The sequence below is a fragment of the Pecten maximus genome, unplaced genomic scaffold (genome assembly GCF_902652985.1).
Source record: "Pecten maximus unplaced genomic scaffold, xPecMax1.1, whole genome shotgun sequence".
Classification (NCBI taxonomy): domain Eukaryota; kingdom Metazoa; phylum Mollusca; class Bivalvia; order Pectinida; family Pectinidae; genus Pecten; species Pecten maximus.
Genome location: NW_022982678.1, coordinates 12,180 through 29,436, shown reverse-complemented (window position 1 = coordinate 29,436; position 17,257 = coordinate 12,180). Strand labels below are relative to the sequence as shown.

Genomic DNA, 17,257 nt, shown 5'->3' with positions numbered 1-17,257 from the left:
ATTTCACTTAAATTGTGTGCTTTATATTGTGTAGGTGTATATAAAAAGATTTCTTGAATATCTGTTTAAGTCAGTTAGTCACTAAGAATATTTGCAAATAAACCTCTGCCATTTGGAGTAAGACTTAAAACAAGAATGTGATAAAAGAACATGATTGATGTTTTCAGCAACTCATGATTCTCAGCAAATTAATGTTGATTTATTGTAACCGGTAAGTATCTGAAAGTGGGGTCACTGGCATGGCAGTAAATGCCTGTAAACCCTTTCTTTCCATGTCATGTTGCTCAAATAGCTGAAGAACATGGAGCCTTCTATATTTTTTGGTGTGTCATTAAAAACGACTCAACTGATTTATAAAACTTTTTTAAACAACTTAAACTATATTGTCAATTTCATGCAAATTGACTCGTATGTGCTCAGTGTGGCATTAGACAAGATGATAATATTCATATTGTGTTTATATGGGAAATTGAGCCATACACTTTCCATGAAGTATGTACATCATAGGTATAGTTCTGTACACCTATGATACAATCTTGTGCTAAATATGTCTATGAAACATCACATTATATCATTGTTCATTCACTAATTGCTAATTTTATTTTTAATTTTATTACATTATTTTAATGGGTAATAAATATTTATTGTGTATATAATAATATCATGGTTGTTTTTCCTATTAAACTCTTACCTTTGAAACCAATACGGACCATCATTTTCTTGTCGAATGTTTGTAAAACACACACAATGCTAAAGATTGTCAGTGCTCTATTGGATTCATTCATTGAAGTAATCTTATCATTCATCACAGTGGTCCATAATATCACAAGCAAGTTTAAAATTCAAAGAAAACACTTCAAGGTCAATAATATTCTACAGAAATATAGATGTGAATCATTTTAATGTAATAGCAACAGGTGCCATACAACACACAAATTGCTTCAATACCTGCAATCTTTAGTATTTTGTGTGTTTTACTTCAATACTTCCTCGGAGATAGCGATAACAAACTTCAATTTTCAAAATCCAAGATGACTGCCTGTCGGCCATGTTGTTTTCCAACTGATCCCGAAATAAAATTAGGCATAACTAGACAGACAGCCATTATTGATACATTTTATATATAGGTTCCCCTAGTTTGAAAAGTACTGGAAGGATGTTTCTCATTTTACTCAAATTAGTAAGACGAAGGGAAAAGTAGAGAAAAGTAGAGAAAAGATCAATCTGACATAGAACCTACAAAGATCATTCAATGGTGGGCGCCAAGATCCCTCTGGGATCTCTTGTTTTTCCTTTGCATTTAGCTAACTGTAAATCGCTTATATTTCGCATCGATTTAATTTTGCGTAAATACGCAAAGAGAGTCAATTGTTAATTCAAATCCTTCACAATTATTTGTATGAAAATAAAACTTTTGGATGGCCACCAAGTTACCAGTTACCGATATAGGAGACAGCAGAGTCCATGTCTCTGATAGCTCATCATTCGCGAATTAAAAGTCATTTCTTGATCAGCGTTCATGAAATCATGGATTCATGATTATGTCTTATGAAGTAAGTTCACGAAATAAACTTTTCACAAAATCAGATCTATTAAAGTGATACAGCATAAAAATAATCAACTATTCCAGGTAAATTGTGTTTGAAGATCTTCCTATGGCTGGTTAATATAGCACTTGTATGTTTTTGGTACCAAATTATTTATTGTCTGTCGATGATACTGAATATACATCATAATCTAATTAATCCATCTACAAAACATTACACATGCTAGTAGTTGTTCATTTAGAGCCTGTTTACTATGGGGGGGAACTGGAATTGGAAGTTTTGAAAGAAGTATATGCATATTGTGGAAATTCACAAAATATTATTTAATTTATATTTTCCAGATGCAAGTTGTTTTATCAGAAGGACGGTGCTTGGACGGAACGTGGAATCGGGTTCTTACATCTCAAAAAACCTGACGACAAAGCACAGCTTGTAATACGTGCGGATACAACTTTAGGTAGGAGAATGGTTCGATTTAAACACTTTGCAATTTCATTCTTTCGTAGATTTAGGTCAAAATTTATGAAAAGATCACATGGCAGTAGAGGCATTTATGTCTTACAGATATTTTCAAGTTTGATATATGTGAGAGAAAAATTTTTGTAAGCCTTGTGCTGTCCGGGCCAATCTCTTTCACTCGGGTTAAGATATTCTCCCTATCCATCAAACAGGCCCATGTTAGATTCTATTAATCCCATATCAATGAAAATGATACATGACAATATTTTCCTCAAAAAACAAATATTTTTGCGGGGGGTGGGGGGGGGGGGGTGAATTGCTGACATAATTTTTTATTTATTTATCGCTAGTCAGCAATTTTTTTTTACCAAGCTGCATTTGCCTTTTATGGTACCAGTATTTGGATTACAGGTATTTGGGGGTACCTGCTAGATAAAAGAAACATTTAAATGAGCTGTTTGTGAATTAATTCAAGATGAAATGATTCGTGACATATGTAAATTGAGTACTATTTATTTTTCAGGGAACATCATATTAAATATCAACCTATCGAGCTCACTACCCTTGAATCGTCAGGGCAAGAACAACGTGAGTTTGATGTGTGTACCGAACCCTCCCATCAATACTAAGGAGGATCCTAAAGCTACTGCTATGCTTATCAGAGTGAAGACTGCGGAGGATGCCGACACACTTTACGAGAAAATGAAGGAGCTGAGGAATTAATATCAATGTATATAAATCTGTCGACATTATGAAATGGACCATCTAAAGAATGTCTCAAGCTTTGTGTATCAGTAAAAAGAGCAAACTTCCCTGGAGAACTGATTGTTCCTGTGAATCAAACTAATACATACATTCAATAAGGGAATTAAATTCTTCAAAAAGTGATGAAATCAATTTTTGATTATTTTTTTTTCCCCGTCAGATTTGTAAATATTCCATTTTCGCATTTCATTCATGGTTTGGAAGTCCTGGACTTAAAATCACATTCACAAAAGGATTTGAACAGTTTGTGTTGTACCGATTATCATGCACGTAGATTCAGTGCAGAGGAGAATATTCTTCCTGATTCAGTTGAAGCAGTTTTATATAAGATCTATTATTTTTGTCAAACTTTGAATTGACAAATGCATATAGTTAGATCACATAGTGGACATCTCAATATACCGTTGATTGAAATATCAATTCAGAGTTTTTGGTCCAGTGATCCTGGAAATTAGGGATGCTGGAAATCTGGACTTTTATTTAAAGTTTTGTGTTTAGCACAGTGTCTGAGAATATATCAAAGTTATTCCAACCAAACATTGAATATAGTTGCATTGTAATAGGGACATTTCAACACACCCTTCAAATTGCGTGAATATTCACTTTTAGTGGTATTGTTTTGGGTAAACTTCAGATTTTGAAAAGTTGATGTAAAATAATTTTTTGCAACTCTAATTGATTCTCAAATTGGAATGAGTTCTGTAATGTATCAGATGTATTTTTTCTTACTTATTAGAAAGAGTGATTTTTGGTGTAAAATGTCCTATTAAGGTGAATTTTGAGACTACCCGGAAAGTGATTTTGCTAAATTTGATATTTATTTTGCAATGCATCAATATTTACACATGGCTATAACATATGCAGGGTGCTTCCATACTATCAAGAAGATTTTTTTTTTTTTTTTTTTTGTAAAAATGCTGGAACTTTTTTAATATTGGAGTTATTTTAAGCTTAACTTATATAATTACTTTATTAAAAAAGTGGGAAAGGGCGTGACACATAATTTGTTGTATTTCTTGTTTATATTTTTGTTTATACTTGCATTATAATCATGTAAGTCTGTAGCTCTAGGCCCACCCTTCATTAGTACCGTAATGATCCACAATATCCCCATGTCTGGTAATAAGCCCACCCTTCTTTAGTACCGTAATGATCCACAAAAAACCCATGTATGGTAATAAGCCCATCCTTCATTAGTACCGTAATGATCCACAATAACCCCATGCCTGGTAATAAGCCCATCCTTCATTAGTACCGTAATGATCCACAATAACCCCATGCCTGGTAATAAGCCCATCCTTCATTAGTACCGTAATGATCCACAATAACCCCATGCCTGGTAATAAGCCCATCCTTCATTAGTACCGTAATGGTCCACAATAACCCCATGCCTGGTAATAAGCCCGCCCATCTATCATGCAGTAAAAGTTCTGTCAAATGTTAATTTATATTTCCCCTGCACTCATTTATGGAATAAATACGTTACTCTACAAGTCATTGTTAAAATAAGAAGTGCTGGTATTATTAGAATTATGAGCATTCAACTACATTATTAAAAATACATATTACTGGGTACATCGTAGGAATGGTTAACCTCCAATCAGTTCAAATCGCCAGATAGTTTGAACATTTTTCCAATAAAAACAACTGTTTTCTAGCTAGTGGTAGTTAAAATCTCAAAAATATTTATTTTACAACAACTGTGAGATAAGTTATACCAACATTTAGTAATACTTTTGTTGGCCTAGATGGAAGTGTACGAGGGTTTTTACTGTGGGTGGAAACTGGTGTACCCGGAGTCTGGCAGTAGAAAACTAAGTGGTCAGGCAGGTGACCCAATGTATCTATTCAGATTGGGGAATCGAACCCCGGCCACCTAGTTGAAGGGCAAGTGTGTTACCACTGTACCGCCCGACCACCCAGATAGATGCAGAGATTAAACCAGAGAAAATATTCAACAAAATCTGTGTATTTGAACGTCTGTGATCCCTCAGTTTAACGCTATGAAAGAATTCTGGTTGAGTTTTACCAATATTATCAATTAACACAAAATCTGCATATCTTTATACTGGATTATGATTTGTTAATACATTCTAAGCAAAATAACTTTTTAACAGGCATCAGTTGTTTTGGAGTATGTCGGAAAAGAATTTGAAGATTATCAACGCATTATACAGCGAGACACGTCACAATAACAGAAGATACTAAATACTAAACCTGCCCTATCTCATTTTTTAGCTCAAATCTTCGAAGAAGAGAGAGCTGATCACCCTGTCATCTCCGTTAATTTCATGTCTTGATGCCAGTTTTAACATGGCATCCTAGTAGCATGTCATATTTGTCATATGTTGCAAATATTTTAGTTATCATTTTGGGCAAGATTTCTATTTGGAGGACTTTTTTTACTCAAGATTTTTGCTTAAAATTTCATTTGATATTTAAATATTGTATAATATCATTTAGAAATCTTTGAAACTCAGAAATTCTCCTGTACCATTCATCAATCATGTCAATGCTTTTTTTTTCTGATATGTTGTTCCATTATTACATTTTCAGTTTTGTACCAGATGTTGATTGGTCTGCATCAGATGATGTGTTATTCCATTTATCATCGAATTTCACTCTGCGACAGGGATAAATCATTGTATTTTGTATGCTAGTAATTTCAGTCAATCAGATTTGAGGGACTTGTTCTGTCAAGTTGTGCAAGAGTACAATACAATGTTTTATCATGTATATGGTGTTTATGTCGTCATGATTATTATCGAATAACATACATACATGCAAAATGCAGTTTAACTGGCATGGAATCATATCATTAGCACTCTGGTTTTGATATCGGAATGTTATAAAATAGCTACAACACTTCGTTTCTATCGATACAAAGATTTATGGAGCAAAAATAAAAAGTGCCGATATTGAATAATATATCTGCTTTGATTTCAGTAAGGTGGTGATTTTTCTCTTTAAATTTTGATGTATTTTTTTCACTCTAAAACAGTTTTTGATGATTTAGATTTTGGTGCTAGAGATGAAATGCATTGATTCATTTAGTAATGGTATTAATTGTCATGCATATAGGCGTCAGTATTTTGTATTTTGGTTTCAGTCGTGTTGAAGTCTGAAGATCCCCTTTTTCAATTATTCATAGAAACATTTTTTATATTTTTCAAAATTTCTATAAAGGGCAAATAATACTCTCCTTTAACAGTGCTTATAAAGCTATGTTGTGTATTAGTAAACATGTCATTCATTTGATCTTTGAATGCCATGGCTATTGCTCATTTCCATTAACCATATTATTTTCATTTTAGGTTTACGTGTCTCCTGCACTTTTAAAAAAAGATTACCTGGTAGATCTTGAGATTTCTCTGTCAGCCCCTAGGGTGTTATTTCTCTGTCAACCCCTAGGGTATGATTTCTCTGTCACCCCCTAGGGTATGCTTTCTCTGTCACCCCCTAGGGTATGATTTCTCTGTCACCCCTAGGGTATGATTTCTCTGTCACCCCCTAGGGTATGATTTCTCTGTCACCCCCTAGGGTATGCTTTCTCTGTCACCCCCTAGGGTATGATTTCTCTGTAACCCCTAGGGTATGATTTCTCTGTCACCCCCTAGGGTATGATTTCTCTTGTCACCCCCTAGGGTATGATTTCTCTGTCACCCCCTAGGGTATGATTTCTCTGTCACCCCCTAGGGTGTGATTTCTCTGTCACCCCTAGGATATGATTTCTCTGTCACCCCCTAGGATATGATTTCTCTGTCACCCCCTAGGGTATGATTTCTCTGTCACCCCTAGGGTATAATTTCTCTGTCACCCCTAGGGTATGATTTCTCTGTCACCCCTAGGGTGTGATATCTCTGTCAACCCCTAGGGTGTGATTTCTCTGTCACCCCCTAGGGTATGATTTCTCTGTCACCCCCAAGGGTATGATTTCTCTGTCACCCCTAGGGTATGATTTCTCTGTCACCCCTAGGGTATGATTTCTCTGTCACCCCTAGGGTATGATTTCTCTGTCACCCCTAGGGTATGATTTCTCTGTCACCCCTAGGGTATAATTTCTCTGTCACCCCCTAGGGTATGATTTCTCTGTCACCCCTAGGGTATGATTTCTCTGTCACCCCTAGGGTATAATTTCTCTGTCACCCCTAGGGTATGATTTCTCTGTCACCCCTAGGGTATAATTTCTCTGTCACCCCTAGGGTGTGATATCTCTGTCAACCCCTAGGGTGTGATTTCTCTGTCACCCCCTAGGGTATAATTTCTCTGTCACCCCTAGGGTATGATTTCTCTGTCACCCCTAGGGTATGATTTCTCTGTCAGCCCCTAGGGTATGATTTCTCTGTCACCCCTAGGGTATGATTTCTCTGTCATCCCTAGGGTATGATTTCTCTGTCACCCCCAAGGGTATGATTTCTCTGTCACCCCTAGGGTATGATTTCTCTGTCACCCCTAGGGTATGATTTCTCTGTCACCCCTAGGGTATAATTTCTCTGTCACCCCCTAGGGTATAATTTCTCTGTCACCCCTAGGGTATGATTTCTCTGTCACCCCTAGGGTATAATTTCTCTGTCACCCCTAGGGTATGATTTCTCTGTCACCCCTAGGGTATAATTTCTCTGTCACCCCTAGGGTATGATTTCTCTGTCACCCCTAGGGTGTGATATCTCTGTCAACCCCTAGGGTGTGATTTCTCTGTCACCCCCTAGGGTGTGATTTCTCTGTCACCCCCTAGGGTATAATTTCTCTGTCACCCCTAGGGTATGATTTCTCTGTCACCCCTAGGGTATGATTTCTCTGTCACCCCTAGGGTATAATTTCTCTGTCACCCCTAGGGTATGATTTCTCTGTCACCCCTAGGGTGTGATATCTCTGTCAACCCCTAGGGTGTGATTTCTCTGTCACCCCTAGGGTATGATTTCTCTGTCACCCCTAGGGTATGATTTCTCTGTCAGCCCCTAGGGTATGATTTCTCTGTCAGCCCCTAGGGTATGATTTCTCTGTCACCCCCTAGGGTGTGATTTCTCTGTAACCCCTAGGGTGTGATTTCTCTGTCACCCCCTAGGGTGTGATTTCTCTGTCAGCCTCTAGGGTGTGATTTCTCTGTAACCCCTAGGGTGTGATTTCTCTGTAACCCCTAGGGTATGATTTCTCTGTCACCCCCTAGGGTATGATTTCTCTGTCAGCCTCTAGGGTGTGATTTCTCTGTAACCCCTAGGGTGTGATTTCTCTGTCACCCCCTAGGGTATAATTTCTCTGTCACCCCTAGGGTATGATTTCTCTGTCACCCCTAGGGTATGATTTCTCTGTCACCCCCTAGGGTATGATTTCTCTGTCACCCCTAGGGTATGATTTCTCTGTCACCCCTAGGGTATGATTTCTCTGTCACCCCTAGGGTATGATTTCTCTGTCACCCCCTAGGGTATGATTTCTCTGTCACCCCCTAGGGTATGATTTCTCTGTCACCCCCTAGGGTATGATTTCTCTGTCACCCCCTAGGGTATGATTTCTCTGTCACCCCTAGGGTGTGATTTCTCTGTCAGCCTCTAGGGTGTGATATCTCTGTCACCATCTAGGGTGTGATTTCTCTGTCATCCCCTAGGGTATGATTTCTCTGTCAGCCCCTAGGGTATGATTTCTCTGTCACCCCCTAGGGTATGATTTCTCTGTCACCCCCCAGGGTATGATTTCTCTGTCACCCCTAGGGTATGATTTCTCTGTCACCCCCTAGGGTGTGATTTCTCTGTCACCCCCTAGGGTGTGATTTCTCTGTAACCCCTAGGGTGTGATTTCTCTGTCAGCCCCTTGGGTATGATTTCTCTGTCACCCCTAGGGTGTGATTTCTCTGTCAGCCCCTTGGGTATTATTTCTCTGTCAACCCCTAGGGTATGATTTCTCTGTCAGCCCCTTGGGTATTATTTCTCTGTCAGCCCCTTGGGTATTATTTCTCTGTCAACCCCTTAGGTATGACAGGTAGCCCGTTCCGACAACAATACAATGATGCACAGCAGCAATATAAAATATTTAATCACTTCATGTCAATATTGCTAGATTTGTGATTTCACTGTCACCCTCAAGGTAGGGCAAGATTCTATAAATCACCGTGTTTGTTAATTAATTAACTAATTAATTAACTGGGAGATGTTCATTTATGTTTCAGACTGGCTTTCTGATAGATTCTGATGCTTACAGGGACATGATATAAATTTATCACTGGTTACGAGTTTCCCCATCTCCATAAAATTATCTTGTATATTCCAGATATGTAAGAAGAGATGAAATATAACAGTATACATTTATGGACATTATAACAATAGGCATGTCAGTTATGTAGCATGTGTTACTACACAACAATAGAATCGGATCACTTTAGATGCATTGTTATTTTGTTTATATAAAAAGTAAACAATATTGAATAAAAGAGCTAAAGTTGTGTTGTGTAGCTTTCATATTTAATAAACAATTCTGGATCATTAGTGATGAAGGATTGACCATTAGTGGTGAAGGATTGACCATTAGTGGTGAAGGATTAACCATTAGTGTTGAAAAATTAACCATTAGTGGTGAAGGATTGACCATTAGTGATGAAGGATTAACCCTAGGGATTAAACATTAACTTGATTTGTCTTCTCTTCATTAATTACCATAATCGACCTAATAGGTGCATCTGCCCCTATAACCGTGCCCCTATGACTGCCCCAATAAATGCACCCATGACTGCACCACTATAACCGAACCCCTATAACCACGTCCATATAACTGCCCCTATAACCGTGTCCCTATAACCACGTCTCTTTAACCGCTCCCCTATAACCACGTCTCTTTATCCGCGTCCCTATAACCACGTCTCTTTATCCGCGTCCCTATAACCACGTCCATATAACTGTGCCCCTATAACCGTGTCCCTATAACCGCTCCCCTATAACCGTGTCCCTATAACCACGTCTCTTTAACCGCTCCCCTATAACCACGTCCCTATAACCACGTCTCTTTAACCGCGCCCCTTTAACCACGTCCCTATAACCACGTCTCTTTAACCGCGCCCCTATAACCACGTCCCTATAACCACTTCTCTTTAACCGCGCCCCTATAACCGTGCCCCTATAACTTAACCACGTCTCTTTATCCGCGTCCCTATAACCACGTCTCTTTAACCGCGCCCCTATAATCACGTCCCTATAACCACGTCTCTTTAACCGCGCCCCTATAACCACGTCCCTATAACCACGTCTCTTTAACTGCGTCCCTATAACCACGTCTCTTTAACCGCGCCCCTTTAACCGCGTCCCTATAACCACGTCCCTATAACCACGTCTCTTTAACCACGTCCCTATAACCACGTCTCTTTAACCACGTCCCTATAACCATGTTCCTATAACCACGTCTCTTTAACCGCGTCCCTTTAACCACGTCCCTATAACCACGTCTCTTTAACCACGTCCCTATAACCATGTTCCTATAACCACGTCTCTTTAACCACGACCCTATAACCACGTCTCTTTAACCACGTCCCTATAACCGTGCCCCTATACATTGTTAAAATGTTTAAAACATTTTTCTTCAAAACAACCACGAGTTCCAGGGCCATAATATTGAACCAGTAGTATGCTGGAATGAAGAACTACAAATTCTATTCAAATGAACGATCTTTACCTACTTTCAAGGTCAAATGTGTTGAATTCTCCTCAATGACTTTACAATAACCTACATCCCGAGGATCATGATATTCTGTCTGTAGCAGCTTGATATAAATTACTACCACGTTTGTTAAAATGAAAGACCTTTACTTACATTCAAGGTCAGAGTTGTCAAACGTGTAAAAGTATTTAAATTGTCCCTTTCAATACACGATGGTCAAGGTCATGGTGTTGGACCAGTAGAGCATGCTAGGATAAAGGAATACCAAATGACGTTTACCTAATTCGAAATTATCTGAAATAACTTTTAATTTGCATAACTATCTCGTAAACGATACAGGTCTTTTGGGCCTCTTGTTTTTGATCCTTTACAAAACAGGACTGGATAGTGTCCTATGTTTTTCGGTGGAACAGTTTATTACCTTTTATCCATGGCTTCCTTGACCGTCTGTCCATATAATACGAAATTCTTCCTATCACTTCCTGATTTTGAGTGTAAGTCCCCATTTGGATCAAATTGTTCAGCATCACATAGGTTTGCAGATATGAAAACAAAAAATATGGTGGGTACCTGACATCTATCTTTGTTATCGTAAGAGTAAATTATCACGGATTCCAGATAATTAACTGAAGATTTTGTCAATTATGAAATAATTCGGCGGTGGCCGAGTGGTTAAGGTGTTCCGACATTTTATCACTAGCCCTCCACCTCTGGGTGGCGAGTTCGAAACCTACGTGGGGCAGTTGCCAGGTACTGACCGTAGGCCGGTGGTTTTTCTCCGGGTACTCGGCTTTCCTCCACCTCCAAACCTGGCACGTCCTTAAATGACCCTGGCTGTTAATAGGACGTTAAACAAAATACACCAAACCAAACAAAATCTCAATTACAAGGTCACCTGAAACGAAGTCCCGAATAACTTTTGTCCGTCGTCCGTCCGTTCTATAAACAATTAGACTTCTTCTCAGATACGCATGATCTCATTTCAATAAAATTTGACAGAAACATTCCATGACCAAAAGTCAACCAAAATTGTGAATTGTATGGTACCCAACCCTCAAGGGGACTGAGGGGCGGGGCCAAAAGGGTTAAAACTGACTGAAATTTCAACAATAAAAAACTTCTCAATACCCAGATATGGTAGAATCTAATATTCTTAATCTATAGAATTCTCTTAAGGTGCTTTACCAAAACTGAATTTCATTACCTTGGGGTCTCACGTTTGCCCCTGGGGAGAGGATAAAAATTAATATAGTTTATGTAGAGAAATCATATTTTTGAGCATAAGTTGTTGACTTGCCATTGGAAATAATTCAGTCATCTTGGTTAGATTTTACAGAATGACAGTTTGATAATATGCACATATGATATTTCCTCTGACTGACCCTCAGAGGCTGATAAGAGGGGCAAAAATTGGTCAAACCAATTGAAATTTATTAGAACTCTGGTGACCGCTTGTACAGCACATGGTTTAATTACGTCTTCCCTGGAAACGAAAGTACTAGTCCAGTCAAATTACTCAAAATAAATACAGTCCAAAGCGGGATATATAGTTGAAACGAAATTTATTTCTTGGTTTTTGGAATGGTGGGTGCCTACATTATAACAGGGAAAAAGACTACCAGAATCGAGCTTTTCCTTGGTTCATTCTTTAGGAAAATTGTTATTGAGAAATGAAAGCAATAGCAAATAAATAGATGATTCTACCATTTTTGCTATATATATGCAACGCCAGTTTTGATTGGGTTTAAAACCATGTATTAATTTCCAATAACCCACGCTCGTGCCAATGATACACGGTCGCGAGTCACGGCTGTTACAATTTTATACATTATTTTGTATATCTAATATTCACCCGTTTTATAAAAGTTTACTATAGCCGAGTGGGCTAATGGGTTAGTCTTTCAATAAATTTTTATCACGACGCGAGTTCGAATCCTACGGAGGCCCCCCGTTTTTAGGTCATCTGACCCGAAGGGTCAGGATGACCTATAGTCATCATGCTTCGTCCGTCGTCGTGCGCCGTCCGCCGTCCGCCGTGCGTAAACTTTTCACATTTCAATCTTCTTCTCAAGTTCCACCAGTGAGATTAAGCTGAAACTTGCCTGAAATGATCCTGAGATGGTCCTGACCAAGTGTTGTTATTTTTCGGGTCAGTCCAAAATCCAAGATGGCCGCCATAGCCGCCATTTTGAAAACACATTTTAAACTTCTTCTCAAGTTCCACCAGTGCTGTTGGGCTGAAACTTGCCAGAAATGATCCTGAGATGATCCCGACCAAGTGTTGTTATTTATTAGATTGGTCTGAAATCCAAGATGGCCACCATAGCCGCCATCTTGAAAAACACATTTTAAACTTCTTCTCAAGTTCCACCAGTGCTATTGAGCTGAAACTTGCCTGAAATGATCCTGATACGATCGCGACCAAGTGTTGTTATTTTTCGGGTCGGTCAGAAATACAAGATGGCCGCCATAGCCGCCATCTTGAAAAACACATTTTAAACTTCTTCTCAAGTTCCACCAGTGCTGTTGGGCTGAAACTTGCCAGAAATGATCATGAGATGATCCCGACCAAGTGTTGTTATTTTTCGGGTCGGTCCGAAATCCAAGATGGCCGCCATAGCCGCCATCTTGAAAAACACATTTTAAACTTCTTCTAAAGTTCCACCAGTGCTATTGAGCTGAAACTTGCCTGAAATGATCCTGATACGACGCGACCAAGTGTTGCTATTTTTCGGGTCGGTCAGAAATCCAAGATGGCCGCCATAGCCGCCATCTTGAAAAACACATTTTAAACTTCTTCTCAAGTTCCACCAGTGCTGTTGGGCTGAAACTTGCCAGAAATGATCATTCGATGATCCCGACCAAGTGTTGTTATTTTTCGGGTCGGTCCGAAATCCAAGATGGCCGCCATAGCCGCCATCTTGAAAAACACATTTTAAACTTCTTCTAAAGTTCCACCAGTGCTATTGAGCTGAAACTTGCCTGAAATGATCCTGATATGATCCCGACCAAGTGTTGTTATTTTTCGGGTCAGTCCGAAATCCAAGATGGCCGCCATAGCCGCAATCTTGAAAAACACATTTTAAACTTCTTCTCAAGTTCCACCAGTGTTGTTGGGCTGAAACTTGCCAGAAATGATCATGAGATGATCCCGACCAAGTGTTGTTATTTTTCGGGTCGGTCCGAAATCCAAGATGGCCGCCATAGCCGCCATCTTGAAAAACACATTTTAAACTTCTTTTAAAGTTCCACCAGTGCTATAGAGCTGAAACTTGCCTGAAATGATCCTGATATGATCCCGACCAAGTGTTGTTATTTTTCGGGTCAGTCCGAAATCCAAGATGGCCGCCATAGCCGCCATCTTGAAAAACACATTTAAAAATTCTTCTCAAGTTTCACCAGTGCTATTGAGCTGAAACTTGCCTGAAATGATCCTGATATGATCCCGACCAAGTGTAGTTATTTTTGGGGTCGGTCCGTAATCCAAGATGGCCGCCATAGCGGCCATCTTGAAAAACACATTTTAAACTTCTTCTCAAGTTCCACCAGTGCTATTGAGCTGAAACTTGCCTGAAATGATCCTGATATGATCCCGACCAAGTGTTGTTACTTTTCGGATCGGTCCGAAATCCAAGATGGCCGCCATAGCCGCCATCTTGAAAAACACATTTAAAACTTCTTCTCAAGTTTCACCAGTGCTATTGAGCTGAAACTTGCCTGAAATGATCCTGATTTTATCCCAAACAAGTGTTGTTATTTTTGGGGTCGGTCCGAAATCCAAGATGGCCACCATAACCACCATCTTCAAAAACACATCTTAAACTTCTTCTCAAGTTCCACCAGTGCTGTTGGGCTGAAACTTGCCTGTGATGATCCCGACCAAGTGTTGTTATTTTTTAGATTGGTCTGAAATCCAAGATGGCCGCCATATCCGCCATCTTAAAAAACACATTTTAAACTTCTTCTCCAGTTCCACTGGTGCCATTGAGCTGGAAATTGGCGAGGATGTTAAGAAAGGAGGGCCAACAAGGTGTTGTTATTTTTTCAGCCTCGTAAAAACTTTGACATAGCAGCAATGGCGGCCATTTTGTAACATGATTGCGCAATCATGGTTTTCCTGAACAACACTTATTTCAAACTTCTTCTCAAATTCCACCGGTGGGATTCAGCTCTAACTTACCAGAAATTATCCTTAGATGGTCCAGACCAAGTGTTGTTATTTATTGGGTCGGTCAGAAATCCAAGATGGCCACCATGGCTAACAGTGCCACTATATACTTGCTACAGAGAATGCATACTACAATAATATAAGGGTTTTAATTTAGAGTCAGATGACCGTTTAGGCCCCTGGGCCTCTTGTTTCTTTTCTTTTTTTTTTTTTTTGATCCCTTCGTTATTAATTTAATTGCAAAATATCCTCGTCCGAGTTGTATATCCTGCAACAATACACGAATCATCGTTAATTATTTCTTAAATAAATTTATTACTGAAATAATTCCAAACAAAATTCCGTTATGAAATATACCAATTTCATTTTTGATAAATTGAATATATGTACTTAAACGTATTGATGTCGTTTATTCTAGTAGATAAAATTATTCATGTTTACAACAGTACTCGATTCTTCCTTGGAGAGAATTGTCAGAAAAAGTAAACTAAAACATAAATTAATAATTAAAACAAATAAAAACTAAACCCCTTTATGAATGAATCAGGATCCTCGTTGTAGAAGAGGTCGTCAGATGAATCTGTACTTTTATCTGTGTAATTGTTTATAAATAAAATTATCCAGGTCATTGGTGCCGTGTAACAAGGCGTGTTCTGTAGATTGATGGTTTGAATAATATTCGTCCGTAGGAGTTTGAAAGGGTTCTAAACATCCATAATAACGATACACAATGGCCGACACTGGTATATCACAGATAGGATGTTCATTGTATATTTATGTATGTTTATCAACTGGGTAACGGGGGAGTGTCACGCGACTGTGAAACAGGTAAAAATATATCCTCGATGTGCTCTTTAGATGAACTTACGCAGTTCCAGGTAATGGATGAAATATTTCGCGCTAATTATTTTTAAAGTGAACAAAATGACAACTGCAAATATCTGCGTCATCTTTGTGATGTTATGCCTCTTGCATGTGAATGCAGATGAACCATGTCTGGCAAGACAATTTGAAAAAGGAAATCATTTTTTCAAAGAAAGTTTGTTCAACTCAACAGTAAAAGTTACGTCACGATTAGGATGTGCCACGAGGTGTACCGAACGTCTGTGCGATTGTGTTTCCTACGCCTATAACGCTACCTCCAAGACCTGTACCTTGTCCTCCATGGCACTGGAATCCGACGTCTCCGGAAACAGTGAAGTCTATGTAGAAAAATCAGGTTTGTTTGTATTTGTTTCAAATAGTTGTCGTATAAAGGTATATTGTATCATTTGTCCCTGGACAATGAAAGTCTGCATACCCTAAATTTTATCACGAGGGTTTATAAAATGGGCGTGGGGATTATGATATTGCAGATTTCCCCCCATTTTCATTAAATTAGGTACTATTTGCTTTTAACTTAAATCATTTCTTTCAAAGTTAAATTCTTTATTTTGACATACGAATACTTTACTTCACATGATATAATCGTGGCATTCCTTCCTTTGATTATTGTTACTTGCGAAAGGGTGTCAAACGACAAAACTTACATCGAAAAGTACAACGGCATCTTTTTATACTGTTTTTTCGTCTTTTCTCTCTCGTTATTTTGCCTTTTCGGTTTTTGTATTTCGCTTTGTCTTTTTTTTCCGTTTTTTATTTGTTTTTGTTTTATGTTATTTCGCTTTGTCGTTTTGGTTTGTTTTGTGTTATTTTGCTTTTTTCGTTTTTTTTTGTTTTTGTGTTTTTTTTTCGCTTTGTCGTTTTACTGTTTGCATTAGACGAGTTTTGTTCTTTCGTTATTAAAGTTTGTTGTTTGACGTCTTTTCGCATGTACCAAAGCGTATTTTCAAGAACTAATGGTTATCGTTCACCAGTTTCCAATGTTCGTCCCTCAAAACCATTTCTTCACAGTGATAACACTAGAATCTTCCAGATTGAACACTGCTTTATTTTATTTAAAACTGTATAGGAATACATTTTGTTTCCGACCACGATAGCTCGCCTTCATTGGGAAGGTGAGTGACAATACATATCTACATAGGATCGTGAAATATATTGTGTATTAATCATAAGTAGGACCCAGATGGATATATACAGAGAATTGAAATATATGTGAGAATGCATTTCGCTTTTTCTTTATATTTCGTCACTGAAATGCGCATATTATGCTCCGTATTATAAATGCGTTAGAAATTGAGATAAACTTAGAACTGGTTTTGTTTTGTAATTCAAACAATTCTGTAAATCTCAACACCATGGTGTTTAGATTATTATGTGCAAAGTTTCATCAAATCCATCAATAAATTTTGAGAGTGTTTTTCGGCATAGCCGTATAATCTTTTGGTCCCGGATATGACGCGACAGGTAGCGTTACTGGTCAAGATGAAGTATGTGATTGGTCAATGTTGCGGTAAAAACGAAACAAAGTTAAGTGAATAAGTGGATGTATCTTTTCAAATGACACATTGATAAAATCATATTCCTGATTCAAATGTAGTCTTATTATCACCAAAAATGATTCAAACTGATATAATTGTTTATCCGTGCTGAAACGCATAAGTTCATTTTTTTTCACCAGCAGTTTTACATTATAACCACCAGCATAAAACTATGCCGTTTATCTTTTTTAAAGATATTTCTTGTTTAATGTTGTATACGTGTACCTGTTTTTATGTATAACTCCATTTTCTTGTCCATA

At 38.3% G+C, this 17,257-nt stretch overlaps 1 long non-coding RNA gene across 1 annotated transcript; it reads left to right on the top strand.

Annotated features, from left to right (window-relative positions):
- The first annotated feature begins 1,434 nt into the window (after positions 1-1,434).
- Positions 1,435-5,699, top strand: LOC117320736. Its single transcript, XR_004531155.1, has 2 exons — positions 1,435-2,004; positions 2,530-5,699. It is a non-coding gene; the product is annotated as an uncharacterized LOC117320736 (long non-coding RNA).
- Positions 5,700-17,257: the final 11,558 nt, after the last annotated feature.